General features: G+C 49.3%; 1 long non-coding RNA gene across 1 annotated transcript in view; it reads right to left on the reverse strand.

The window, feature by feature from the left end:
• Nucleotides 1-27,845, reverse strand: part of LOC146856512 (uncharacterized) — a 641,203-nt gene that overhangs the window by 274,016 nt on the left and 339,342 nt on the right. Inside the window, exon 4 of the long non-coding RNA XR_014981504.1 lies at nucleotides 22,923-22,966. This is a non-coding gene — a long non-coding RNA (uncharacterized LOC146856512). The remainder of the gene's footprint in view (nucleotides 1-22,922; nucleotides 22,967-27,845) is intronic.

Here is a 27,845-nt window from a genome sequence, read left to right on the forward strand (position 1 = left end):
AGGCAAGAGTGGCCACAATTTATGGGGCTGAACTCTGGGGGCACAAGCAGACAATGTCTCTCCTTAAGGCTGAGCAGTCTTTTCTAAGATCACTTTTAGGGCTTCCTTCTAGCACTCCGCTGATCCCCCTTAGGCTTGATCTTGGGTTAGTCCCAATAGAGGAGATCATCAGTGCGAGACCAATTCTGTATTGGAAGAGGCTATGGTCAGTGCCTGAACTGACCTCGTATAGATCAGAATTTGCAGAGATTTGGCCTGCTCTCAAATGTAAAAAGATCCCTTGGCTTAAACATATTAATGAAGGTTGCATTCAATTAGGACTCCCGGAATTGTGGGCAAATCCGGAGGCAAGTTGCCCTGGCATATCTGGGAAAAAGCTTTCTTCCCTGATATCCACGAAAAACTTTTCTTCCTTCTCGAGCTCCTCAGCTTTGGGTAGGTTGTCCTTAGATTTCCTCATGGTTAAGCAGGATCCCATTCTAGAGGAATTCATGGATCAAATAGAACCCCCACTTGCTCGAAAATTGTACATTCAGTTAAGATTTGGTACCCTACCGGTTAGGTCCTTTTCGTCTATGTGGCAGACTCAAAACCAGGAAAGTTGTCCTGCTTGTAATTATAAAACAGAGTCTGTCGCACATGTATTATTTTTTTGTCCGGCTTATCATGCAATCAGGAAATGTTGGCTGATCCCTATTTGCAGGAATCTGGGATTTCGCCATTTTAAGCAGGCTTGCAGGTCATTAACCTATGATACTCATCCTAACATTGTCTTTGCCGTATCCCGCTTTTTGTACAGTATGTGGCGTAGGAGATAAACTTTTTTAACTTAAATATTCCTATATTGATAACTTGAAGTTTAATTCTTTTTTAATACTTTTTAACTTTATATGCTTATTTATTGTCTTATTGTGTTATTGTAATTGTTGATGTACGTTTGTGCACTTTTATGGTCATTCGACCGAAATAAAGTTATCACTGACTGATTAATAGAAGTTTGTTTTCAGGAAGAGATTTTCGCTGCTAGGAGCTGCTGCGTCCTGATAAGCTGCCTCGCCTCACCTATTACGCCTCTCCTCCCCCATCTCGGGGACCCTGCTCTGAGTTTTGAGCGAAATGCAGACATACATGATGCCTACCAGCCTGTTCCACCATGCCCGTATCAACACCCTCGGCCTGTGTGCAGAGCACAGATAAGACGCTGCATTATCAGTCTGTAGGGCAGTGGTGCTGTTACAGCGCGCCGGCCTCTCCCGCTCTCCTAATGTCTCCTCTTGAATTTGTTTCTCTTTTCTGTTTCTTCCCTTTACTGATTCTCTGGAAGTTTTTATTGACAACAGTGCAGTGGTTGTGTTTGGGTTTAGTAATTGATGTATTGCCAGATGTGCTTGTTTCGTCGAATGATGCAGGAAACTAATCGCGCATGCCTACAAGGCACAGTGGCACATAAAGTAGCTGAACACTCACGGCTATGGCCAGTCAGTTTCGCGTTCAGTTAACGAGTTGTACCGAGCCTTTGCCAGGCTCATGTGTTTCTAATGCACCCTGTTTCCAGGCACAGGCAGCAGCAATCCTTACCAGGCTGTACTCAAAGAAAGCTGCCATATAGGCATAGCTAACATAGGGACCGACTAGATTCATTTCTTAAAGATGTAAACATAGGAATCCAGCCTCAGCGTGTCTAAGCCATCATTTAACTTATAGGCTTGCTTGCACATGCGTTTGTTTTGTGAAGCACCAGACTGAACGTTTCTGCTGCTTGGGGGGGGGGGGGGGGGGGCTTTAAAGCGCAGGGAATTCACTGCGGTGTGGGCTTTTGTGCGCGGTAATTACGTCAAAGGGGCTGGTACGCAGCATCCATTGAGCGGCGATGGGAGAAGATGTGTGCAGCTGTGCAAGAATACACACAAAAGGCAATAACAGCAGGGAACAAATACGGACAGTAGTGTAGCCATCTTCAAAAACAGTGTATACCGTTGATTTGAAAGTGGTGCTTCAAAAAAAGAAATAGCATCTGCTTGGTTTACGATAAGCACTTCTGCTTTTCAAAGAAAATAACAATTGTGTGTATTGCTTTTATGACAGCAAATTACGCACCGTTCCTAAGTAAAATAATAGTTTCCCTTTATTTTAAACGGGGAAATGCGCTTTTTGAACAGTCAAGTAGCCACCATGTTGGGCAGGGACAGAGAAAACGCGTTGGCTGAGAAGACGCTTGGGGGCGGAGCACGTGGCTGAGGAGGCGGTGCCACTGCTGCAAGGGCGGGACAGAGAGAGCCTGGGCGGACCCCAGGGCAGGGGGTGCGGTGCAGACGGAGCTCAGCTGCAGGCAGCACGGAGACCGGCGGCGCCTCCGCCACCAAACAGGCGGCTGGCCAGGATAGTGTTGGGCGTTACCGGTGGAACAAGCAGCAGCACGGATGAGCCTTGGATGCAGGTAGGGTTGTGCTTAATATCGATCTGGGGTAAAAGCAGGAGGTCACACTGGGGTGCTATTTGGGGTAAGCCAACTCTACTTCTCCTTTTTCACTGCTTATGTTTTTCTCCGGCGAGTGTCGGCAGAGACCTCCTGCATTGTGCCAGGGACCATACCCATGTTTTAACCCCTTCTGCTTTCCAACGTCCAGCATCATGCAGGATCGCCGGCACAGAACCCCAAATGCTGTGGCAGTAAGGGGTGGGGGTTCATTGACAATGCACGCAGGGGCATCATCACCGCATGCAGCAACCCACCCTAGCAGCCCAAACCTCACCATCACACCGCCCTAATCGTAGAACCCCACCACAGCCAACGGCACTACCACCCCAAGCATAACGGCACCATATCACACCAGCTAGATCTGCAGACACTGCCACGCAACCCAAGCACTGACATCACAGAACCCCTAAAGGCTATTGTTTCTACATCCACAAATTTGACCCCACGTGCATCCATGTACCCCATAAAACTCACACCGTCGCCCTACCCCAGATACTGTACCATTCACCCAACGTTCAAAGAAAATGGACATTCCAGCATCTCAAAACAACTCTTCTCCCACCTTAGTGCCTCCAAACGCTGGGGCTTCTTCACTGTCAGACATCAACGATACCACTCTAATACAGTGTCCCAGGAGGCCCACACGCTGCCCAATGACCCAAAACAAACACCACTAGACTTTCACACCCACACAGCCTGCAACACTCTTCTCAGTAGCAGAGAGCTCCTCCCCTTGCTACCTCGCACCCCCTCCTTGTCACGCCTGTTTGCTCGAGAGCGAATGTGAGGACAAGGTCGGCTGGCCGTGCCACTGTGCTGTGTGGTTGCAGCCACAGGGGGAGGGGGCGCATTGACCACTCACGGTTTGTCATTGAATTCAAAGTCCAACATCTGACAATGAAAACTAAAACGGAGTCGTCCCGATTGAATGACAGTGCAAAACATCACAGACAGACTTTGCCAGCCACCCGGCCTTCCGTGCATGTGTTCACTCATATGTGAAATGACTCCGCTCCTACAAACCTATAGTCTGTCGGAGTCGCCCCTGTGACGACTCGTCCAGCTCTATAGCTGAATGCGGTTACTGTCACTTTTAAAGAAAAGCGTGGGGGGAGGAGCCTAGCGCGCAACCAAGATGGCCGCGTAGGCTTGTGGCTCCCGAGGGCCTCCGCAACCTCCCACGTCTATCCTGTCATAATCCTGATTTTTTCGACGGGCTTTTGTTTATGATCTTGCGCTAAGGTGCCACTCGTTTTCCAAATCGAAATTGGACTCCGGGAACCGGTTTTTCTGGCGATCTGAAGTTTGCGGCCTTCTCCGGCCTTGGTTCCGAACTCGGGTTGGTGGGGTGCCCGGCTGCGAAGTGAACAACAGCGGCATGCCAGGCTGGGCCTGCCCCGGACCCCGTGCTTTCACTTTCGGTTTCGAGTTGATCTGCCGAAACTGATGTGGGGACATTGGGAGAGCTGCGCCGAGGACGGAGTGCAAAGCCTAGCCTTGAACTGTAAACGGGCCTATTTCAGTTAGCGGCCCGGATCTCCTGGCCTTCCTCCGGTTGCTGGAGGGTGCTGACCTTGCTGATCGCTGACGATGACGACGAGAGTGGACGGCGACAAACTGAAACCCAAATCTACCCGGAGGGGAGCCTATTCCCAGGCCAACAATATGGACCGCTATGCGCAGCCAAAGGGATCCCCTAGTGGATCACGTAAATCGCCTGACCCGCCCAAGGAGGCCTCGGGCGCATCATCCGAATTGACTCTGCTGGATGTCATGGGGGCCATTGAGGAGATGAAGGTGACTGTTAACCAGCAATTGGATACTCTGGCTAACAAATTGGACTCGGTGCTGATTGATGTCACCTTGGTCAGAGCGGACCTGTCGAAAACCAATGACCGGGTCGACTCATTGACTCAAGCGGCGTCGAGCCTAACGGTAGATGTGGCCGCTTTGCAGACGACGGTGCGGAGGTTGCAGCTCGCCAGCGACCTGACTGATCGTCGCCTTGAGGACTCCGAAAGCAGGGCCAGGCGGAATAACGTCCGCATTATCGGCGTGCCCGAACAGTCGGAGGAGTCTGCTGTGGATCTTTTTGTGGAGGATCTAGTGGTGAGTCATCTAGCACCCAAAGGGCTGAGCAAGTTCTTCGCTGTGGAACGGGCCCACAGGATTCCAGGGGGTGCGCCTAAGGTGGGTGCCCCCCCCGCGGCCTATCATTACCCGACTTTTTAATTTTCGGGATAGAGACGCTATCCTGCAGGCGTCGAGGGTGGCTGGGCCATTACAATTTGAGAACTCTAATGTTAGCTTTTACCCAGACTTTACGCAAGCGGTTCAAAAGCAACGGATGGGATTCTCGGCCATCAAACGGCGCTTGAGAGACATGGAGTTCAAGTATGCGATGCTATTCCCGGCTAGGCTGCGGGTCGAGTTAGATGGTCGCTCACACTTCTTCCCCCGGCCGGAGGCGGTGGGAGAGTAGCTGGATGCCCTGCCCAAGAGTCGGGATCGGGAGGGTCGGATGGCGGAGAGCGGAGAGGGTTTGACGGAGTAGGAATGGAACTGTGATCCTGGCGATGGACTGTACTGGTAACGTTTTGCACCTGTGGCTGCACTGGACTCCAGTTTGTAACGCTTTGCCCCGTGGTATTTGGAGGTTGCGGGGGGCTTGCTGGGGCCCTTTCCTCCTTCTGGGTTTTTTTTTGTCCTTTTTGTAGTGAATTTCATATTGGGGCGACAGGCACACTGCATGTTGGGGGGGCTGTTCGGGCTCACGCAGGGGTGCAGGGAGGGGGGAGTTTTGTTGGGGTTGATGGGGTGGGGTTGGGGTTTGTTTGTTTGTTTCACAAGGCGGGGAAATAATTTTTGCTGTGCTATTATGATTGTGCTCCCCGGGAGGGGGATAGTTTGTGCTGGGAGGGATGGGGGGTAGGGGGCTGAGACTTCTTTTCTGGAATGTGAATGGGCTGGGGGACAGGATAAAGCGGGGGGTAGTCCTGCAGTTCTTGAAACGTATTTCGCCTGACATTGTGTTCTTGCAGGAAACGCACCTCATAGGGAACTCTTTCCATGCCATGAACAGACGAGGATATCGCCTTCTGGCCCATTCTGGTTTCACCTCTGGCTCGAGGGTAGTGGGCATTTTAGTCAGGACCTCTCTCCCGTTGGTGGTGGATGAGGTGCTCCACGACGACAGAGGGCGCTACACTGCGCTGGTGGGGAGGTGGGAGGGTAAGTTGATTTCGCTGGTCACGGTCTACGTGCCGCCGGGCCTGCAGACGGCCACCTATGCTGATTTGGGGCGCCTGCTGCTTGGGCTCCCGGGGGGGGGGTGTTGGTCCTGGGGGGGGACTTTAACGCTGTGGTTTCCGGAGTTGAGGATCGACACCCCCCTAGGGACCTCCCTCGGGCCCAGAACTGGCTGGGGGGCTTTCTGGATACCCTGGGACTAATAGATTGCTGGCGGTTGAAACACCCTGGACAAGCGCAACATACCTTCCACTCCGGGGCCCACGGTAGTCTTTCGAGGCTTGACTATATGCTAGTGCCTGCGGCCCAAGCGGGGATGATCGGGGAGGTGCGACATTTGGCACGCGGTATATCTGATCACTCCCCCCTTTTGTTACACCTAGATATCGCCCTGGGGGCGGAGGGGAGGGTGGCGCCGATCAACCCCTGGTACCTACGAAACCCCACGATTCGTGCAGACCTGGTTAAGTCTCTGGAACACTATTTTAATGACAACGTGGGGTCGGTGTCTTCCGCCATCTCCCTTTGGTAGGCCTTTAAGACGGTGCTCCGGGGCCAGGCCCTATCTCTCATTTCCCACACCAAAAAATGCGAGGCGCAGGAGGTTGTTCGGCTAGAAAATGAAATCACCGAGTTGGAGAGTGATTTGGAGCAAGGTGTTACGGATGACAGATTGCATGTGCTGGAGCTTAAGCAGGCCGACTATAAGGCGCTGGTTACTGAATCTGCTAGGAGTATGAGCAGGGAGCAACAGGGGCGTTTGTACGATATGGGTGATAAGGCCGGGAAGTTGATTGCGTGGTTGGATAAGAAGGAGAGAGCGAGTCGAGTGGTACCGGAGGTTGAGAGGGTGGACGGTGTGCGTGTGACGGACCCCGGTGATATTGTTGATTGCTTTGCGGAGTATTTTCACGGGGTCTACTCTCCGGTCTCAGAGCGATCGGAGGAAGACTCTTGACTGCTGCTTCGAGACATTACTCTGCCTTCCCTATCTGATGAGGATAAAGTATTGATGGATGCGGCCCTGTCGCCAGATGAGATTGCTTTGGCCATTCGCTCTATTGCCTCGGGTAAGGCAATGTGTCCTAACGGACTTCCCATCGAATTATATAAGTTGCGCCCAGATGCGATTGCGCCGTATCTCCGGGACATGTTCCTTAAGGCTCAGGCGGCGGGCTCCCTCCCTTCTGACCAACGTCTTGCTACTATTGTTGTTATCCATAAGGAAGGGAAGCCGCGGGATCGGTGTACTTCTTACAGGCCTATCTCTTTGTTAAACGCGGAGCCCAAAATCCTCGCCAAGGTACTGGCCAATCGTCTGATCCGGGTTGTGGGCGACCTGATTCATCAGGATCAATCCGGTTTTATACCCCATCGCAATACCGCTTTGAACCTGCGGCGACTGCATGGCGTCCTTGCTCGCGCGCCATTCATTCGTGAGCCGGCCATCTTGGCGTCCTTGGACGCTACCATGGCGTTTGACACCTTGGAATGGCCGTACATCTGGGCAGCATTGGCGAAGTTTGGGTTTGGCCCGGGGTTTATCGGTTGGGTGAAATTGCTTTATGACAACCCACAGGCACAGGTGGTGGTCAACGGACGGGTGTCGGCTGCCTTTGTTTTGGGTAGGGGCACCCGACAGGGATGTCCGCTGTCGCCTCTTCTCTTTGCGCTTTGTTTGGAGCCCCTTGCGGAGTGGTTGCGGTGGCACCCCTCGATGCGTGGCCTTCGATGGACGCCGGAATACGAGGATCGTGTCTCCCTATATGCGGACGATATCCTCTTGTATCTTGCATCTCCGCGCAAATCGCTCATTGTATTGGTGGATGTGTTGAGCTCCTTTGGTCGCAATTCCGGATTGGTCATTAACTGGGCTAAGTCTTGTGTATACGTTCTTTCCGGGGAGGCCCCCCCCTTCCGCGGGGGTGCCCTATCCAGATTGCGAAGTCGGGGTTCACGTATTTGGGAATTTTCATAACCCTGGACCCGGTGGCCCGGTATGAACGGAATCTTCTCCCCCCCCTTCAGCGCCTAAGGGCGGATGTGGCGGGTTGGCGGCGGCTGCAGCTCTCGCCGCTCGGCCGGGCAGCATTGTTCAAAATGATGTCGCTGCCACGCTTTTTGTACGCCCTGCAGAACACTATGGACGTAGTGCCGGCCCGCTATTTTCGGGAGGTGGAGTGTCTCCAGCGTCGATTGTTTTGGGACGGGCGGCCGCGAATTGCTCTTGCCAAACTAACCCTACCGTGGTATGATGGGGGGGTCGCCCTCCCTGACATTAAGCGATATTACTGGGCCTCCCAGTTGGCTGCCGTCAATCACGGGATGTATGGACCTGCTTTGAACCCGGCTTTTGAGATGGACAAATTGCTACTGCCAGGCGGAGACTATAATCGAGCACTATACTCGGGGTCCCTTGATGCGCGGTTGACGGGCCCTACGTGGGTCGCGGTGCAGGTGTGGCATGCAGCAAATGCGGCGATGGGGTGGAGGGATCGCTTGACTCGGGCTACGCCATTGTACGCGTCCCAGCGTTTGGGTTATCTGTATACTACGAAAGGCTTTGAGAAGTGGGATACGATTGGTATCAGCACGGTAGGGGATCTCTGGACGAAAGGGAAATTTAAGACGTTCGACATGCTGAAAACTGAATATCAGTTGAATGATAGGGAATACTATCGGTATGCTCAGGTTCATCATGCCTTGTGTTCCGTGTTCTCGGACGTGGCGGCTATTCCGGAGCATTCCCCGTTGGAAGACAGAGTATTGGACGGCTATGTGCCGGATAGCACCATTTCGCTGATTTATAAGAAGCTTATCAATGATCGAATGGGTTTGCTGGCCTCATTGCGGGAGACATGGATTGCCGATGGTTTAGAACTGGACGACGAGGATTGGGTGTCAGCGGTGGCCTCCCCGAAAGAGGTGGCTATCCCGGCCCGATTGCGGTTCGTCCAGCTTAAGATACTCCATAGAGTGTACGTCACGGGGCCTGGTTTGATGCGTATGGGGTATTCGGTGGATGGTTTATGTAAGCGAGGCTGTGGACTACTGGGGACTTTCCTCCATATCCTGTGGGAGTGTCCGGAGGTGACTCGGTTTTGGTGCAGAGTGCATGCGGTGTTAGAAGAAGTCACGCACGTTGCCTTGTTGCCGGAGGCACGAAGATGTTTGTTGAATGTCTGGGAGCCGACTGATTACAATGTGACCCAGACGCAATGGGTGACTCTGGGCTATATGGTAGCGAAGCGTGACATTGCACAATTGTGGGGCTCCCAGAGGCCACCAACGGTCTCCGAGTGGAAAGAACACATGGACTGGTGTATGTTCAGAGAGAAAACGGTGTATGTGGCGAGAGGCAAGCCTGGGAAGTGGATTAAGGTGTGGGGTCCCTGGAACTCCTATCGTGGAGGTATTTGCGCCCCGCCCCAGACGCGTGAGATGGATGCCGCTCTGTCTCCCTAGCCTGCGCATTCCTGTATGCTCCTGCGACATGCGAATTTGTTTCTTCTGCCTTGCCCCCCTCCCCCTCTGTCTACCCGGGTTGGTTTACTCCTTCGATACGAGGAGCACATGTTACTGCCATTAACTTCCTCTGCCTTGTGTGTTTGATGTTTTTCGTTTCTCAAAATATGAAACCTTTCTCGCTTGTTTATGGACTGCGGCTGCGGCCGACTGCGATGATTAGCACTCCAGTAACTTTTTTGTTGCTTCATCGATGTGAATGTTAAGCTGTGCCTAGGTTTACACTGCGTTTTAGCGGCCGGCCTGTTGGTTGTAGGCCCATACTTGTATCTCTCCGAAATTGTAATAAAGGTTTTTCAAAAAAAAAAAAAAGAAAAGCGTGAAAATCAAAGTGCGTGTTTAGATCTGCGTCTCGTGCTCTGCGTGATTATGGTCAGCTATTTCAGCATGTAATAATTGTGAGCGGATTGTGGGTCCAGTAAGCGTTACGGTTTTCTCGAATGTTTGTAAACATAATGTACTGATTTTGATCTGTCTTAAATGGGCAACCTTAGTACATCCATACGTCATTTTATGTTCTTAAAACGAAATGCAAGCCGGGCCAGTATGGGAAGCAAGTGTTGAAAGCGGTGGTCAGGACTTGTTTCATCCGGTGCTCAACTTGTTTTACTCGGTTCGCACAACATACTGCTTTTGGAAATGCAGTGAATTTCACTGTTTTCTATTCCTGAAGCACGAAGCTTCTCATTCACACTCTCTAGCTCTGCTCTGCTTTGACATGGAAATGCGCTCTAGTCTTTTCTCTCCTATACTCACGTCCGTATACAAGCTAGAAGTTACTTCCGGGTCACTGCTACTGCGTTCGGACTACACTTCCCAGGAAGCTCCGCGGCCGCATGCTGCTGGTACCTCCAGCAGATGTGAGTACCGGGTTGTTTTCTCTCCTCCGGTTCTGCTGCCTGCTACCCTCCAAGATGCCGATGAAGGGGCGCTTCCTGATCCGCCGCACCCTAGACTACCTGCAGGAGGGCAAGATAGTCTTCAAGAGCTCAGGGAAGGTCATGACCGTTAATTACAACACGCACAGGGAGCGTGCGGAGTGCGCCAGGTAAGACTACTAGCATCGGGGGAGTGAGATGACCGTCTCACCAACAGGGGGCCAGTTGGTGCTGGAGCTTGGAGAACAAAGTGCCACTGCATCTCTCGATGCAGCGTTCCCTGGTGCACTATAATTTTGCAGAAACGGGTGGATTTTAGAATGAGATACCCTCTAAGAATTTTCCTATTGGGCGTTCGAATTTGATTTGATAAGTAGTTTTAGAGTTTGGAATCTTGAACTGTGTAAAAGTTGCACTTTCCTGTGCTATTTGGTAATGTGAGACATTGAGCGGGAACCCGGATGCAGTTCTCAGAGGTTCGAGGGTAAGGTATGAGGAACTTAGTGCAACCTTTTACACTACAGTGCATACTTTTAACTGAAGGTCTACCCAACGTACATTTACCTTCATGACTAAGGTTGGATCAGGTGAGACTGTGCCTTGAGAACAGGAATTCAATGAAATACCACTAAACAAGGTAGAGGGGACTTAGAGAAACATTAATATGGTTAAAATGCCAGTTCACTGTTATCAAAGAAGTTGATGGGCTTGAGCATTGTAAATAACAATGCCGTTTCTTTAAATGTTTTAAAAACAAAAACAAAAACAAAAATAATGTCATGCGCAATGCCAATAGCTTTAACTTTAACAATGCCGAGACCATTGCATTGTAAATGCTTGTTCTCAAAGTTATCAACAAAACAAAAAAACACTCTTTCTATGGAAAGTCTGACAGAACTATAACTGCACAGTGGCGTCTGCCACTGTTCAATATATATATGTATGTATATACATACACACACATACATATTTGATGGTCTCTTGTGTGGTACAGCATTTTCACATGTAGTACTAGGGCAGAATTTCTGTTGAAGACGGATTCGGTTGGCTTCTAATGAACTGAGGCTGGGGTTTATGTTGAATTGTATTGTTAACGCCTCCCCTTCCTTCCCCCTTGTTCCTTCTCCCACGAAGCTGTAGCAGAAGAAGTGAAACTCGGCTACTCCTCCTCCACTTTCCCCAAATATAATATTTGTTATGTCATCTCACACTACGACACCATGAAGAACTTCAACGGTAGGACCATTAGCAGGACAAGCAGATGCTTGAAGAGGATAGATATATTGGCTAGGTGTGGTACCAGAATATTGTTGTGAAAAACATATTGGGGCGTATGTACAAGCCCCTATCGCCACTACAGCGTCACTTTTACCGACGTTGTGGTGGCAATAGGGGCTGCGCCTTATTTAAAAGGCAGCGTTAAGCCACTTTTTGTGGCTTAACGCTGCCTTGTACATAAGGCCTCCTTTCACGCTATGTGTAGAGTGAAAGGGGTGGGCAGTGGGTGTTGCAGTGGTCATTCCACGGAAACACCCATTGTTTTTTATGCTGCCCTCTATGTACAAGGGTGGTGTACATAGGAGGCAGCGCCAAAATTAAGATCAGGTAAATCCTGGTCTTAAGTTAGTGAAACGAGGAGAAATGCATTATTTCTCCTCGTTTTAGTTTTTTCCATGTGTGCTGTCTTGTGCAGCACACATGGAAAAAGTAAAATGCCATGGTTTGTTTATGCGTAGGAAGGTGTCCCTTCCTCTACATAAACAATCTTTAAAAGAAAATGCCATTCTGTCCCTTTCATATGTGTGCATGAAGCAGCACACATGAAAGAGACAAAATGGCATTTGACACCTTCGTACACATAAAAATCCTCCCCTGCACGCAGACACTCTTGTGCAAGAATGCCTGTGTTGGTGCTAAGTTGCTAAACTTAGCGCCATCGCAGGGGGAAACGCAAGGCTGCACCACATTCTTGTAAATATGGTGCAGCCTTGCGTTTCAGAAGTGGCAGAGAGAGGCGTTAAGCCATTGAAGCTAACGCCGCTCTCCGCCACTTCCTTGTACATATCCCCCATTGTGTCCCAAATATCACCTAGAAAAATATTGGATCATTGAGGTGCTATAATGTCTGGCTTACACTACAAAGAGGATCCTTGTAGTGGGGAGCAACATCCGCCACAATCCTGCACCAAAATAGACTAGAATGAATAATCATCTGCACCTATCAATATAACAACATATCCAGAACAAGCGAGGTAGATCATCTGCCCTGCCAGCAGCATTCATTTCGCCCTTTTCCCGAATTGCTGCACCACTGAGGCCTGTGGTGTAGAGGGCCATTCGGCTGCTACAATACTTTGTAGCTGTGCACTAACCCTCGTGACCTGGCTTGGCCCATAGATATTAATAAATGGGCCCCTGGCCCCACGTGGCTTTCAGCCGACACCTAGCTGAGAGAGAGCATGCAATTTGTATAACGCGTACTGAAGGCCGCAAACCCTACCTAGGTGCGTCCTTCCACACTGGCACCGAGAAGGTGAAACGACCACGCGTCTCCCCAAGTCACGAGACCACTACCCAGCAGACCGGGTGTGACATCATCTGACTGGGGAATCTGCCAACGACCCCGTGCCATCAGCTGTGCAGCCCGCATTCCCCGGCGATCAGGCATCAGAGCGGTGGGTCATCGCAGGCAGCAGTGAGCCACTCTGCTCGCAGTGGCGTGTGAGCAGCTCCAGCAAAGACGGCTAGAGGTGATGTCAAAGTCGGCCCAGCATTGAGCTCTAGGACTGCCGTGCGTGTCTCTCTACGCGAGGGCGGGCCTAGAGGCCATGCACGTGGAGCTCCCCGGGGGAATGGCGCATGAGGCCTGACACAGGAGGGAGTGCAAGGCAAGACAGCCTAATCAGCGGCTGAGCGCCTAAGGTTGACCAAGCGCGGCCAAGCCTGCATACCTATGCAATGAAAAAAAAGAAAAAGGGTGCAGAAAAATATAACGGAATATAAGAAGAACACTGAGAAAGACAGTAGGGAAGGTCCTACAGGAGAGTCACTGGGGACAAGGCAGCCCAGGGCAACTCACAGGCCCCTCCATCAGAGGAAGGTCAGGCAGAGCCACATTCGAGGCACTGTGGGGGCACAAGTCAAAGGAGGCACCGCGCCCTGAAAGAAGAAAAAAAAGAGCTGCACCAACACACACGCCATGCGCGTCAAGGTAGCAGTAGTAGGTGGAACGGCGCCCCAGGCCCGTCATGGGAGATCCCCCGCCTAACCAGCAACAGGCGCAAGAGCCAATAGCACCATACTCTCACACGTCAGTGACGCCGATAACGCCATTCAGCCAGCTCGCAGACCCTGCCACCGCTGCACCCAAATGGAAGCTCTGGGAAGGCAGCCTTAATCAGTACTTCACAGGGACCCGAGAGACCAATGGGACAGTGAAGCGCTCCCTGCTAATGCACTTTGGGGGTGACGAGCTCAACGAGCTGTTTGAGACACTACCGGACACGGGGGTGGAGCACGAATATGACGCAGCCATTGCGGCCCTGGACCGATACTTCGACCCGCAGATGAACCCCGTCTACGAGCAGGGCGCAAATCATACAGGGGTGCAAATCCATTGCCCTGCGACGCCAGATGCTCCGGCAACCAGGAATTTCACTCAATGAGATTCTCGTCCTGGCTCGCTCCTACGAACTGTTAGACAAGCGGGCCCAGGAGATGGACGCAGTTCGAATCAGGAACACTCCGGCCGCGTCGACGCAGAAAGTGGTGCACGTGAAAGAAGGGACCGTGGAGGTCGTGCAGAGGCGACCTCCACCGAGCAAGAGGCGGAACACTGGAAGCCGACCCGGCATAAAGTGTGAGCACTGCGGATTTGATCACAAAGAACAAGACAGGTACCCCGCAAGAGGACAGACATGCTTGAAGTGCGGCAAGGCCAACCACTTTGCCAGCGTCTGCCGCAGTAGCGGAGGAAGCTCTCGCACCGGTGCATCGAGAGGACGGTCGACGATCCTTCGAAACTTCCGACTGGATGAACGGGAAGACCTGAGCAAGGCGCTACCGCCTACTATGAGGATGACTATGACACGTTTGTCATCTCCTTCGCAGGGAGGTCGGGTCGCAAGGGACGTCTGCCCCAATGTGCAGCATCAAGGTCAACAGAACCTCGGTACAAGACCTAATTGACACCAGGGCATCTATCAATGTAATGGACTCAAACCAGTACGAAAGGTTGCCACCCAAACCGAGGTTAACACAAAGTACCGCCAAAATCTACACATATGGAGGCACAGAACTGATACCACTGGGAGGGATGATGGAGGTCGAGGTTTGGAATTCCAAATACACTGTGAAAACCAAATTCCACATAACCGAAGGAAAAAAAGGAACGCTACTGAGCTGCCAAAAGGAAGAAGATTTGGAGCTGGTTTTCTTCACCAAGCAGGTCCACGAAAACCATGTCGAGGACATGATGAGTGAGTTTCCGCAACTCTTCTAAGGGCTGGGCAAGCTCCGAGGGCGCCAAGTGAAAATGCACATTGACCCGGCGGTCCAACTGCGGGCACTCCGACATCGGCGCATACCTTTCCTGCCCCACCCCCTAGTGGAACAAGAACTGCAAAACCTGGAGGATTTGGGTGTAATAGAGAAAGTATCGGGACCTACTCCATGGGTGTCAACGCTGGTGGTGGCGCCCAAGCCGAAGCAGCCAGGTGCGATCCAGCTGTGCGTAGATATGAGGCTCCTGAATCAGGCCATTCGCAGAGAGAGGCACGTCACCCCGACAATGGATGATATTGTGGAGTACTTGATAGGCGCACAATGGTTCTCGAAACTCGACCTGAACTCTGGATACCATCAGTTGGAGTAAGCGCCGGAGAGCCGCTACATTACCACCTTCTCCACGCATATAGGGATCCAAAGGTACACCCGACTCAGCTTCGGGGCGTCATCCGCGGTGGAGGTATTACAGAACGCCATCAAGGAAGCCCTCTCCGGCCTCGTAGGCGTGATCAACTTAAGTGATGACATCCTGATATATTCATAGAGCCTAGAGAAGCACCATGCCCGACTGAGAGCTACATTGCAGAGGCTGGCCGACTGTGGGCTCACCCTCCACAAGAAGTGCCTTTTTTACCAGGGGTCGATAGATTTCTTCGGCTATGTCTTGAGAGATGGGCTTAGAGCCATCAGGAGTGCCCCAGTGCCGCAGAATCCCACGGAGAAAAGAAGCTTCCTCAGGATGGTGACATATTGTGGTCGGTTCCTTCTGAGCCTCGCCACTGTGTCCGAACCACTCCGGCAGTTGGCAAAGACTGGAACACCCTGGGAGTGGACGCCCTGAGAGGAAGCAACATTTCAAGGCATCAAGAAAGCGTTCCTAGACTAAACAACGATGGCGTACTTTCACCCAAAAAGGAAGACAGAGATCATAGTCGACGCCAGCCCGGTGGGGCTCGAAGCGGTCCTTCTGCAGGAAGACACTAAAGGGACCTGTGTCCCAGTGGCATATGCCAGCCACGTGCTGTCCCCCACAGAAACAAGATACACGCAGATAGAGCGAGAGGCTCTAGCCATAAGGTGGGCATGCCAGCTTTTCCACCTGTACCTGTGTGGTCACCCATTTTGGGTGATAACGGACCACAAGCCCCTCATATTGCTGTTTAGAGGGTCCACGCGCCTGATGCTCCTAGGGATCGAGAGGTGGGAAGTCCAGCTCCAGGCGTACTCATTCCATCTGTTATACCGACCCGGTGCTGACAACCCATCCGACTTTCTGTCAAGGCACCCCACAACAAAGGTGGGAGAACCAATCCCGGGTGACGCTGCAAGCACAGAAGCCTTCATCTGCATGATCGAAGACAACGCCTGCCCCCTGGCAGTAACCAAAGAAGACCTCTCCAGGGCTACGGAGGCCGATAATACCTTGAAGAGAATCAAGGAGGCCCTGGAAAAGGGGCAGTGGCATCGCTTTCTGGACGGTCTCTCTCTCTCTGCTTACGGCAGAAGAACAGAATTCCCGGCACCAAGTGTGGAGAGTACGAAACAAACTCAGAGTCAGTGGGTCCGGACTGATCCTAAGAAGACAGGGAATCATCGTGCCAACGGTTCTGAACCAACGAATGGTCGTGCTGGCTCATCAAGGTCATCAGGTCAACGCCAAGACAAAGGCTAAACTCTGGGTGTGGTTCCCTGGCATGGACAACCTGTTGGACGAAGAAGTCAGGAAGTGTCATCCATGCACAATCACCGGTGGAGACCCCTCCCCGCACTGGTAATCACAGAAATCAGTGTCAACTTTGGGAGTTTCCCGGACAGGCGGCATACCATGGTCGTCATGAACACTTTCGGTGGTGTAGGTGATATCGTCCACGGCGTTTGCACAGGTCCAACCGACACTGGAGAAGATCTTCGACATGTTTGGAGTGCCAGAGCAAATAAAATCAGACAATGGGCCTCTGTTCCAGGGTCAGGACTTCCACGATTTCCTAGAACGTCGAGTCATTAGGCGCCACCGCATCACACCTCAATGGCCTCAAGCCAACGGTGAGGTCAAGCGATTCATGAGGACGCTCAACAGAGCCCTTCGAATTGGTGTGGATCAGCAACAAGATCCGGAAGCATGCCAACACCAGTTCCTGCTCGCCTATCGGCAGACACCCCACTCCACAACTGGGTACGCCCTGGCCACACTCCTGTTGAAGCGCTCCCCAAGAGACCTCATCCCCGAAGACCCCGACTGGACGCCGCCAAGTCTGGAGAACGGAGAGCCACGAATGTGAAGGCAACAGTGAGCAGAGAACTCCGACTGTGTGTGTTGGGTCCCAAGTGGTCCTCAGAGATCTGCACCCCGGCTGGAAGTTTCGCACGTCATATGAACCAGAGGCGTGGGCAGTCACCCAAGTGGAGGGCACCATGGTTACGGCTCGACGAGGCTGCCACACGATAGTGCGGAACGTATCCTGGTTCAAAGAAGCTCCAGGAGCCCTGCGACCTAGTGGGGTATCCCCAGAAGAAGACAATGAACCAATGAATGTGCTCAGGGAACCGGCAGGAGACCTGTGTGTGAGTCTGGCACTGATTTCTGGAGAAGGAGGGACAAGTGCCCAAAGGGAAAGCCCGAGCGAACCGCCACAGGCGGAGTGTAGGAGAAATCCCCAGAAAGTATGGCTGTCGACACTGGTGAAAGGCCCTCCAGAAGTCAACAGTACCTGCTCCGACCCAACCCGGCGCCCAGACAGAAGTCGAGAGACTTTATGTGTTGAAGCACGGAGCCTGGGTGAACGCCCGCCAAAGACTGCAACATCATGATGTTGGTTGTGTTGTTACTTTTGTTCTGATGTTTCTTTCCTCTTTCTTTTCACATTTCCGGCTACCTTCTATCTGAAGGGAAGGAGGGATGTAGAGGGCCATCCGGCCGCTACAATACTTTGTAGCTGTGCACCAACCCTTGTGACCGGGCTTGGTTCGAGGATATAAATAAATGGGCCCCTGGTTGCACGTGATCTTCGACCGACACCTTGCAGAGAGTGAGCGTGCAAATTGTATAACGAGCACTGAAGGCCGCAACCCCTACCTCAGCGCGCCCATCCACATGCGAGATCTGACAACATGTCTGCTTGGACTGTGAGTGAGGTCAACATGAGGCAACGGGCAGCTGGCGTTCACTCCTAGAACGGTGGTCCCAATGCTGTTGGTATGGCCTTCTAGACCTCTGGGGCCCGGTACACTGGTCTAGGTGAGTGATTGGTGCTAGTCTGGGGCTTGAACCCAGACACGCTTTGTTTGGGCTGTTCAGCTTCGTGCTTCGTCTAAGCAGTTTAGATTAGTAGGTGAACGGGAGCACAGATCAAGAAGGACGGACAAGGGACGGGAGTGCAGCAGCCTGGAGCATATATGCCAAAATTTTAGGGCAGTAGGTGGGAGAGCTTAAAAAAGAGTACTATTCATCCCTGCACTGGTGGCCTTCCCTCTGCTGAACTGAGGTATGGCGTGCTGCAGAAGATGCAGACAGCACCTAAACATTCTAAGTGGCAAGGGGGCAGTGCCCCCGCCTAGCCCACTCATCCCGACGAGAGGTCTGCTTGCTGGCCACGGCGGCCAAAGGAATGGGAATTGGCCGCAAGTCCATTGTAAGGGTAGAAATATTGAGACCTCAACAGTCCTGCTAGGTGTTGTCATCATTGGCCTTCAGGCTTGTTAGTGGCACCGGAGAAAGGGAGGGCATCAACCAGACAAGCCTCAGAGATGGCAAGCATGATGTTAAACAAAACCTAAATAACATTTGATTTGACCCAGTACCTAAAACAATAGATGCGCACGGCGTTGAAATGTCGCACTGAAAAGACAAAAGTCATAAATGTCACAGCCCCACTACTTAACACGCAAAAACGTCTTGCCTCAATTGACAGTAACACAGATTTGTTGACGGACCCTGTAGACAAGAAGAAAACGAAAGGAGATAGCTAGTAAGGCAAGGCAGAGACAAGTACATCCACTATCGAAGACAACACTGCGATCAATAACGTAAAAATGCTCACCATGGAGAAGGCCTTACACGTTATTAAAGCAAAGAATGACTGCTCAGAAGCACAATCCAAGCGCAACAATTTGACACTGTTGGCATCCTGGAATCGATGAACACAGGTAAAGTTGAGGGTTACATAGAAAGCCTGCCAGCTGCCATATTCGGTGTTGACAGCTTCTCTTGCATGTTCGCAGTAGAGAGAGCTAACCACTTAATGGGTCTTAGTCCTATGCCAAGGGTGACTCGCGACTGCTTCATTCCATACTGGTAAATTTCAAAGACCACAACAAAGTTTTCAAGTTGGCACAGAAAAAGCGAAGTTTACCACATGAAGGTGTAACTCCATCTCATCTACCTTGACTTCACAAAGGCAGTGTTAGAGGCCCAGCAGGAATATCTGCCCATCAAATGCAAACTATAACAGGAGGCCATTATGTATCCAGCACAACTCAAGATAATTTCACTGCAAAAAAAGCTCATATTTTGATGATGCACAGAGTGCAGGGCCCTTTGCAAAGAAGCTCATGATTGAACCGCATTCTGACTCTCTCCATGGATCCCGATGCCTGGGGAGTGGCCAAGTGACATGACATGATGTTCAAGGCAATGGCAGAAAGCCTACCACATGCAACTCACACTGACCTTCATCTCTGTGATGTTATGTTCTCTGTGATGTTACGTTTTCTTCTCTCTTTAGTTTTCTACCTGTGCCTGTAGGAGAAAATCTCTACCATATATTATATACACACACACTCTCTCTCTCTCTCTCTCACTCTCTCTCTCTCTCTCTCTCTCTCTCTCTCTCTTTTGGAATCTTTCATAGATTCACATGCTTGAATCATTCCCTGTCATCGAGATGGGAGTCTCCGGTATATTATAATAGCAATGCAAGGTTAACATAAACTAGAAAATAGGCCTCGGCCCATTTTACTTTTGGAACATTTCTCAATTGTTTTGTAAAACAGACCAAACATATGCTTTAGCCAATCAAAACACCCTACCCTCTAGAATACTCCTTAGAGAACCTCAGACCATCTGTTTTTCCTAGGACTTGTGCAAAATCTACACCTGCAAATGTCCGAGAGGCGAGCTTCTCGGGGAAGGAGGGTCAGTCACATGTGAATCTATGAAAGATTCCAATAATTGAGAAATATAGTTACAGGTAAGTAACTTATTTTCTTACTCCAGTATTGGCGAGCGCAAGGTAAGTGGTTTTATATATTTTTTAAATTTAATTTGACCTATCCCGTCGTCTGTCGTCTCACCAACACCCGCCCCACCGCTCTTACCTGTGCTGACCGCGCTTGTAAATAACAGAGATAAAACTTATAACCGTAATCCCAAATAAAAGGTCAATTCAAATCATATATCAGGTAATAGGGAATAGGAGGAAAAGATACCGTCGTCATTGTTGATGCAGTCGTCGTTGTTACCATCGACTATGAGGACGTTGGCGGTATAATGATCAGCGATGACTGTGAAGCTCTTGACAATGATGGTGCAATCAGTGATGATGTCGGCGGTGGTGCAGAACGTGTCAATGACAGCTCCCTGGCTTTGGACGCTGAAGAATGGAGGATATCGCGCCGTGCCAACAAAAATGAAGATTTTTCTGTTGTTGGTGTTGTCGTCGACAATGTTTTCGTCAACGGCAAAGTCTTCATCGACGGTTTATCCGCAGGGGGGACAGATGAAGGCTTTTGAAAAGCATGCCTGCACCGAAGAGGTGTCAAAGGCGGCTCAGAACTTGCCTTTTTTTTTTTACTGTCCCCTGAGCATTGTCTTTTTCTCTCCTTTGCATTTCCATGAAGAAATTTAGATGGACTATGCCTCTAAGACCCATGAGTGGTCTTTTAGGAGGCTTTTTTAGAGCTTTCACATGATGAGTGAGTGTGAGGTGATCTTTCCCTCTTGTGAGATCTTCTGGATGACGAAGAAGACGCCTCATCACAGACGCCACTTGAAAGTAATTCTTTACTGGCTTTTGAAGCCAAATAAGAAGGCGCTCCTCACAATCTCTTAATGTCTTGGTAGAAAAGGTATGACGTACCTTGCATTCTTTCGCCTTGTGGTTGTGATACAGGAATAGATGCAGTTGCTGTGAGGGTCATCAGTATGAAGTATTTTCTTGGAGAAGGTGGCACAGGCTCTGAAGAGACTCTTCTTCTCCTTGTCAGACATCATCAAATCAAGAGAAAGGAATTGTACATTGAATAAGATGGTACAATCAGTACTAAATTGGTTAGAGTAGGATTAAGAAACGGTTTCTAAAATACCCTGTAGTAGTAGGATTGAATGACAAAACTGAGCAGAGCTCAGTGGAGACTTCCTAGCACAACATGCAGTAGAAAACTGAAGGTCTGAGGTTCTCTCAGGGGTGTTCTAGAGGGTAGGGTGTTCTGATTGGCCGAAGCCTATGTTTGGTCTCTTTTACAAAACAATTGAGATATGTTACAAAACTAAAATGGGCCTAGGCCTATTTTCTAGTTTATGTTAACTATGAATTGCTATTTTGATATACCGGGGACTCCCATCTCCACGACGGGGAAAGAGTCAAGCATGTGAATCCATGAAAGTTCCAATACTGGAGTCTATCCATCCATCCATCCATCTCTCTATCTATCTATATGTGTGTGTGTGTGTGTGTGTGTATAACTCAGACTGTTGGCGTTATAAAAAAAGAGAGAGAATGTACACCTAGAGGGCCCATATTTTCTATTACGCATATTTAGGACAAAATATTTAGGTCAAACAGACATTTCTGTATATGAAATTCTGACTTACCATCTATTGACTATAGGTATAGGTGATTAGGAGGACATGCAGGAGGTGTGGAACAAGGCAAACTGGGGGATCTAAATACAGAGCAGGACACTGATGAGGGCACAGAGAGGAACAATGGTCAATCATTCCAGGGTAGAATAGTGAATGGAGTCACGCACCAATTTATTTCCTTTTCACAGTTAAAGATAGTGCATCATTTCACACAGGCAACGTGACCTACATAATCGCCAGGTGTCTACAATGACCTAAAATAGTGTGAGTGGACATCATTGCATGAATGTCAGTAAGACATAATAAGAGATATTTGCATCACATGGAAGGTACCATAGGACAGTACATTTGCAGTCACAAACAATACATTGGTGATGAATTCAGCACTGTGTCAGGAATCACAGGAGGTTTCCTCCTCCTTCTTCCTCCGTAGCTTCTATTCTTTCATTACAAACAAAAAGAGCAGTTGATCCCTTGAGTTGGAGTGCTAGTTGGCACCGTAGAAACTCCAACATGGCCGCCAACTTACTGCAACAGCATATTGCTGTTTAGCAGTCTAGTCTTGTAGTGAATGACAGTTGGTGAGGTGTGCACTAACATTCTATGGCGCACTTCACCGAAGATTCTTCAGGAGCAGCACCTGTTTCTTGCGTCGAGAAAGCTAGTCAGGGTAGTGACGGAATTCTCGAGGTTAGCTTCGTCGGTATTACAGACTAAGGTTAGTGTGAAAGGTCAAAGAATAACTTAAGTATCCACTAAGAGCATTATTTAACAAAACTCGTTTTGAGAGATAAATCTGAATTAGGATAATCTTCCCTTAACTGCTGAAATAAATACGTGTGGGAAAAATACTAATTAAACACAATTCTTAAGCAAAAGTGAAACTGTTTAAAAGCTGAAGAATAAGTCTATTGAGAGAACGCGGGCGAATTAATTCATCTCGCCACGTTCATAACACTTCCCACTTGTGATTATAGCAGTTTGAATTTAAAGAACAAGCGGTCACTGTTTCTTCGTGCCGCTTGTTCTGAAGGAAAAGAAATTGAGACGCACGCACGCATTCCTTCTTACGCGCGATAAACGCGGTGACAGGAAATCTTGCCGGCAATAAATATAGACACGTCTCTTCTCTTTCAAAGACGCATTAACAAAAGATCAAGCGAACGCGAGCACTAATTATTCGCTTTGCATAATAATCAAGAAGGCAACTAGGAGATAGCGGGCGTCTTGTTAGTTCCGCTTCTAAACTAGTGGCCTTTACCTACTCAATTGGCTGGGAAAACATAAGCGTAATAAGACACCATCTTTCCCACCCGAAATAAGAATAACAGTTGAAACATTCCTGATAGGAAAAAGGCAACAATTAAGGAACTACTCAACCATTCAGACTCCATTTGACAAACAACTCTTAAACTTATCTAGTGAGTATTCCACAGGGAAGGAAAAAACAAACCTTTACAGTACACCGAAAAAGATATTCACTTACCTTGTTTTCTCACTTTCCGCAGAGCAGTGATTAATGTAGAATTCCTGTGAAGATAAGAACAGGAGATTAGAGTGAAGGCTTCTCTGAAAACATATTCAACACTAGAGAGAAGTAAGAAGAGAGGCAAGCCCAAAACCACTTCCTGGTGAGATCAGTTATCTTAAATACTGAATACAAGTAAGTTAAGGAAGCTAAGCACATCTGACTAATGTAATGTTTACAGCTGAAACTACAAGAGAGGAAGGAAGTCCGTGCAGAACTGCTGTGTTTTGGAGCTGTCTCTTCTCTGTCCCATCCCCTTTCCCCCCCTCAGTACTTATCTGCGAAGGTGGAATTAAAAGAAACCTAGTGGGGGGAGTTCTGAGAAGGGCATTGGGAGTTAGCGTCATTCTGCTCCTGTGTGGTTAGCCATTCTAGTACGCCCTTGACACACTGTCAGCACAACGTATTTGTATTTGGGTGTTTGTAAAGCGCATCAATCATCCCGAGGGACATCACGCCGCTAGGGCTGAGTGTAATGCAGTGCAGTTTACTCTAGGATTAAGCATCAGCAGGGTCAGTATCTAGGGAAAAGAGTGGTTTTCAGTAAATAGTCGTCTGTTAGACGTAGGTCAAGTGGGAGGTTGTTCCAAAGGACCGCGGCTGCTTTAGAGAAAGATCGATCGCCATTTTCACCTTGGTCATACGTTTTACTGAAGCAAAGGCCAGATGGCGCAATCTCAAGTTACGTGATGGGACATGAAATTCTATTTTGTCATGTAAGATGTATGGGCCTCTTTTGTGCAGGGTTCTATGTGTAAACCAGAGGAGCTTGAAACTGGCTCTTTGGCGCACTGGTAGCCAGTGTAGCTCTTTTAGGCAGTGGGAGACTGAACTATATTTCGTTTTGTTGCAGATTAGTTTGGCGTGGCGTTCTGAACCACCTGGAGACGGGAGAAGAGATAGTCGGCCATGCCAACATAAAGAGCATTGCCGTAGTCAAGCCTGCTCATAAGCAAGACCTGTGTCACCATTTTTCTGCAATTCAGAGGGATCCAAGGGAAAAGTCTCCTAAAGAGTTTTAGTGTGGCAAAGCCTTTTCCACAGAAAGTACGTACTTGATCCTGCATAGATAGGGTATCATCAAACATGATGCCCAAATTTATTGCAGCCTGTTTTGGTACCGGGGCGGTGCCCAATGTCTGCGGTCAGCAGCTGTTGTCCCAGATTGTATTGGCACCCCCAAAAAGTAGGACCTCAGACTTTTCTGCATTTAATTTTAGGCAATGCCTGGACGTCCACCCTGCAAGTTCTGAGAGGCAGTTTAATAAGTTGTTCCTAGTGTCAGCGTTGGTCAGCTATTTGCAAGGGGAATCACTAATTGCGTGTCATCGGCGTATGAGCAGATGTCAAAGCTCCATTTCCTGCAGATGTCCGCCAAGGATGAGACGTATACATTAAAAAGGGTGGGGCTCAGAGTGGCTCCCTGTGGAACCCCATATTTAATGTTTTTAGCAGTGGAGGAACAAGATCGCATTTGGATTGTTTGGGTTCGATCTTTCAACCAGAGCTTTACAGCAAATCCCTTTTTCATGCAGGATTCGTAGTAGGTTAGTGTGGGAAACAGTGTCGAAAGCCGCCGTAAGGTCCAGAAGGATTAATGCTTCGGCTCTTCCTTCATCAACAACTAGTCTGATGTTGTCAGATATGGCTAATAGAGTGGCCTCGGTACTGTTGTTGGCTCTGAAGCCAGTCTGAGAGGGGTCGAGTAAATATTAGATTCGAGGAAGGTGGTAAGTTGTTTATTGACTATGCGTTCCAGGACTTTAGATAGGTATGGCAGTTGGGATATTGGGCGATAGTTTGCTGGATCGTGGACTTCAAGGCCAGCTTTCTTTAGTAGTGGAAAGACCACTGTTTGTTTTCCATAGATCAGGAAAAGAGGCTGACTCTAAAGATTTTAGTGATATAGGGGTATAAAACTGACCCTAATTGTGAAAAGATAAAATGTGGGCAGGGATCAAGTGGCGATCCTGCCTTGACCACCATCATAGCTTTAGCTACTTGTTCCTCTGTGAAGGGAGCTAAAGTGTCGAGGTGGACTTGTGCTGAGAGACTGGGAGCCAAAATTTCCCAGTCAATAATTGCATCTTCAGGGGTATTGTCGAAGGACGCGTAGATATGCGTCACTTTATCGGTGAAAAAATGTTAATCAGCTCACAATTCTCCATTGTGGGAGCCATAGTTTGTGCCAAACTGGTTGGTTTGCAAAGTTCTCGTATAACTTTGTAAAGTTCTTTGGAAGAACTGCTATTATCTTCAATTATTTTTGTATAGTAGTTTGTTTTGACATGTTTTATGGCATAATGGCAGTTTTTCAGTTCGACTAGATAGTTTTGTCTGTCTACGCTGTCTTTGGAGAGTCTCCATTTATGCTCCAAGGATCAGCACATTCTTTTCTTTAACTTTAGGTCTAATGTATACCATTTTTAGGTCTCGCCTTGCTATCGCGTAAGCGATAGCAAAGCGAGACTATAGTAAGGGGCATTTAAAAGTGCTCCGAAAAGCGGATTGCATGGCGAGCACGCGCACAATCACGCGCATCGTGCCGCCATGCAATCCGCTTTTCGGAGCACTTCAAAGGGTCCGCTCCCCCGCCTGGAATGCGCGCGCCACGCTCCGCCGGGCTTGTTTTGGTTTGTTGCAGTTTTATATAGTGCGAACTCACCCGAAGGTATCAGAGCACTTTACACGAGCACCAGTTTTACATTACAGAAGGATACATTCATGTTTTGGTAGGCACGGGAGAGTAAGTGATTTGCCCAGAATCACAGAAGGTTGAGCCTACGCCGAGGCTTGAACCTGGTTCCCCAGCTCTAAAGTTGGCAGCTCTGGCCGTAAGGCAACAACATTCTCTTCTATTTCAAGTGGGTCACGTAAATATAATCACTGGGGCTGGGGTCACCGGCGAAAGACAGTGCTAAGATGTCCCAACCTCTCTACATTCGCGAAATCATCTGTGGACGAAAAGACATGTGCAGCTCAGGGAGCCAGCGGCAGCCCATATTCGATGTTTGTTCTCATTGATGCTGAATGCACAAGACAATCATTCTGGTGACCCCGTTGCCTGTGGACAGGCTGCGGGCTGATACCAAGTCACGTCCGACGGTCTGGAGCTGGCGAAGGGGGCTCGCAGTCACACACTTTTTGTGCACCTGGAGGCTGCACAATCTATGTTCGTTTATTGTTACAATTGGCCATTTCAACACAGGCGAGGGATCAACGCTTGACCCCGGGGAGGCAGACGCATTGTTTTAGTCTATTTGTATTTTTCTTCTCTTTGTGAGGTGGTGGTGAAAAACTCTGGTTCAACAAATGTACTGATGCCGCTCCCCTCCCCTGTTCTAACCGGTTATAGGTTTAGTGCACCTCCCCCTAACTTCTCATGGGTGGCGGGGGGTGTCTATGGGAATGCGGAGCGACTGCAGCTTCGGCACGTAGCAGAAAAGGGGAGACAAACAAGTCCGCTCTTGTGGGAGTCTCTGAGCACTTTCTCCCGCCCCTGATCCTCACCAACCCCACCCACTCCCCCCGCCTCTTTCCTCTATGCAAAGCTCCCGCAGGCTTGCATCAGTCAGACACTGATGACAAATGCTACTGACTGACCGCGGTCACCCCGCGTAAGGAGCTGCCTAATTTCATCAGACGGGAAAGCAACCCGGATAGGTTCAGACTTGCGTCCGTGACGCTGCCTGCGGCCCGAATCACGAGTGAATTATGCGTTAAAACACGTAGCGCAACATAACACCACATTACATGCGCGTGACATCTCTGCAAAGAATGGACGTACAGGTGATGTCGCTGGCTTTTTTTTTTTGTTGCATATTTATATAGCGCAAACTCGATCCGAAGGTATTGGAGCGCTTTACACGAGCACCGTATTTACATTACACATCCAGGCACTGGGAGATTAAGTGATTTGCCCAGAATCACAGGATGTGGACGCGACCCCGAGGCTCTTCTTAACCTGGTTTCCAGCACCAAAGTGGGCAGTCTAGCCGACGGACCACATCCCCTCCCCTTATAACAATCACGTAAATTAAGTGGATGCATGAATTTGTTTTCTTCTGCACTATGGGCCAAGTAGAAAGAAATGCAGTTACCCCAGATTGTATTGCGCTTAAAACCCCTTTGTGCATCGTTGTCTTTTTTCTATGTTCATGCGCACCACCTTTTACGTTATTCTGTGCACCTTGGTTCTATTCAAAACTGCAGTGCTGCGGCTGTGTTTATGGGATGTTCCAGTTTTCAGTTTTTAAACTCCTGTAGCCCTAAGCAATGTGCACAGACCAGAAGTTGTAACAAGCATTGGCATAGCCAATAGGTCTCGCCTTTGGGACCTTAAAAGTGTTTAGCCATGCAACAGTTGCATAACTAAATACTTATAAGGTCCCAAAAGCGAGACCTATTGGCTATGCCAATGCTTGTTCTGATTGGGGTTTGTTGACTGACTTTCTATTACGTTTGGGGGCGCAATGTTTAAGTGATTTCTCGATCTCTTGTTGTAAGTGTGCAGCTGATGTGTGAGCAGATTTGCAGTGGAGTGTGGCGGGATCATAGTGGATGAAATGAGTGGAGAATGATTCCCAGGTGACTAAATTCCAGGCTCTTTCACCTGACTGATGTGTTGTTACAGTCTTAGATTGCTTGTTTGGTAGGCTAACTGAAAAGGAGATTAAAAAGTGATCTATTTTACCTCATGAATGTTAATATTTTTTTACATTGGAGAACAGTAGATCTAAGGTATGTCCGGCTACGTGGGTTGGTTCAGAGATCCATTGCGTTAGTTGCATTATTGCCATATCACTTTCCAGGTGACTAACCCCTGGATTAGCAGTGTTTTCATAGTGGAGATTATAGTCTCCTATAACCAGGAACTGGTTT

Source organism: Triturus cristatus, chromosome 4_1 (genome assembly GCF_964204655.1).
Source record: "Triturus cristatus chromosome 4_1, aTriCri1.1, whole genome shotgun sequence".
In the NCBI taxonomy this organism is placed as follows: domain Eukaryota; kingdom Metazoa; phylum Chordata; class Amphibia; order Caudata; family Salamandridae; genus Triturus; species Triturus cristatus.